This window comes from Notechis scutatus, chromosome 3, assembly GCF_049901735.1.
Source record: "Notechis scutatus isolate UNSWTSFEM ecotype Mainland chromosome 3, rNotScu1.2, whole genome shotgun sequence".
NCBI classification, from domain to species: Eukaryota; Metazoa; Chordata; class Lepidosauria; order Squamata; family Elapidae; genus Notechis; species Notechis scutatus.
Genome location: NC_142011.1, coordinates 57,067,068 through 57,069,706, shown reverse-complemented (window position 1 = coordinate 57,069,706; position 2,639 = coordinate 57,067,068).

Genomic DNA, 2,639 nt, shown 5'->3' with positions numbered 1-2,639 from the left:
GATTGTCAGCCCATAGCCCTCAAGATTTACTGGTCACAAGATGCAAAGATCTTTAAAGAGAAGATCATCTTTTAGAAATTTAGTCTTGTCTACAACTCAAACTGGTCCTGTTCCATGCAGTATAAATGCCCTTCTCCTCCTCCCTGCCATAGACATGTCCCATGGGCTTTAAGAATCCATTTCAGCATTTCACATCCTCCTGCATGCTGTTGCTACTAGCTGGCACATTCCCCCACCTGAGGACTCTGTTTACATACCTGGGACTTCACAGATTTCATTTTTGCTTGCTTGTAGAAGGGTGTGCAGTTCCCATGACAAATATCTAGAGAGGTTTGTGTTACTAAATAATGTTCCAGCCTCCTGTCTACTCTTTTGCCAGGAACATTTCTGAGTCTGGCAGTCTGTCTTAAATAGTTATCCTTTCTCATCTCATATTTTCATGTAAGTGAATTCTTTCAAAGCCAATTAAATCTACCTTTGTATACTCTTTGCATAAGAAATGTGTTTCTTCATGTTTTAGCTAATCAGTAATGTTAAGGTCACAAATTGTGTTAAATTATGGTTTAACTATGATTTGTTGAACTAATAGTTTTGTTTACAACTACGCTAAACCATAAAATACGTTTTACAAACTTAAAAGGGTAGATTTGATATACTGTTCAAACAATTATGCCTTAATGTGTGATACACAATCCATGCCTGTGAGCTTCATTGGTTTATCTGCATTGCAGACCCAGTACTGACCAGAGCATTCACACAACCCATCACTTCTCTCCTTTCCATTGCCACAGCTAAAATCATCTATTTGGCAATCCTGAATTTATGTATGATGCTAATCAGTAATGTGCTTGTATGCAAACCCAGTTTTATGATTAACAAACCATGTTTTTTGAGTTACATGTGAGAACCCAGCCAACTGTGGGTTATTAAATAAACATAAGAAATTTTAAAAAAAAAACATTACAAAGGGGCTTGCATAAGCGCATAATTGTGCTTACCATCCTTGTCCTATTGTCCCCAATTATTAGTTCCTATTTCATGTATTTAAATGTATGTTTATTCTTATTTCTATTAAATTGTAAGCATTTGACTAAACAAATAAATAAATAAATAGACAGACAAATAAATAAATAAATAAATTGTGGCTTAGCAGGTTTAAACCACCTAATAAAACCACACGACATTCTTTTTTAATATTCATGTTTTCTCAATTACTCTATTTTTTCCATTCCCGAGTCCCTGTTTGTTTCTTCATTCCATTAGTAGAATTTAAAAGAGAAACACGTTACCTCAGCTGATAACAGCTGGGAGACAGAAGACTTCGCCAACAAACTGCTAGTCACCACATCTACCAGGATATCCACATCTACCTTCTGCTCAACCTTGCAGCAGGCTAAGGTGATTATTCCAAAATGTCTCAACAGAAGATAAATGGGATATGTTTTAATTCTGGTAATTATAGCAAGGTATATCCCTGTATGTTTGGAAAGCACCCATAACATTGTGGCCGTTTCTGTGATTTCAATTAATAGGTACTTCTGGTGAAAAGCAGAACTAAACTTCAGTTGAAAAGCTGTTCCACTTTCTTTCACATCACTCCTTGGGAACACAAACACTTTGATATTTTTCTTCAAGAATTCACAAAGCAGCTTTTAATAAACTTAAATCAACTTTTGTGAGGAACCTTTTCTGCTCTTGACACTACCTAGCTCTATTTTATTTATGAAACTTATATATCACTGACTACTAAGGTGCCTCAGTGGTTTACACATGAAACTCTCATTACCATTCCCAAGCTAAATACTGACAAAGTCTTCCAAGGAAGACTTCCTACCTGTTCACTCTAACTGGTATCTCTGTGATGTGTGTATATTTGCTCACAGGTTATCTGCTGCACAGCAAGTGTTGGTTTTGGCGTGGAATGAGAACCACACCTGCTATTCAACAGGCAAAGGGAGAGATATACCCTATTGCAATATTTATTGCGGCTTTCAGACACATATAATACCCACACATAAGACATCCAAGCGATCTGAGTCTGAAGGGTGATGGGAAACAGTCTAAGAAAGCAAACTGAGGAAAAAGGGTGTGTTAGTTTAAGAAACTTTTGAAGAAAAAAAAAAAAGACCTTTCCTTGCTCCATATATTCCTAGCCATGCAGATGTTGCTTCCGATCAAAGGATTCTCATCTTTCTTCAAGTCCTTCATGCTGTGCATGGGATGATATGGATTTCAGATGCAACGTTGATCCTCCTAGGATACTCTTGAAAATCCCATTTGTGCTTCCCTCTTAGGAGCTCTGGATAATAACAGTAGCAATAGCACCTAGACTTATATATGCTTTATAGTGCTTTACAGCCCGCTCTAAGCAGTTCACAGAAACAGCATATTGCTCCCAACAATATGGTTCCTCATTTTAGTGACCTTAGAAGGGTGGAAGGCTGAGTCAACCTGAGTCAAACTGGTCAGTATCGAATTCCCAGCTGTGGGCAGAGTCAGTCCACATACTGCATTCTAATCACTGCACCACCATGGCTCCTAATAATAATGAATTGTGTTATATGCCTTCTTCAGTGAGTACTAACAAGAGCAGAGCATATTCCTGGACTCCCTAACAGGAATACTTCAACATTTGAAGA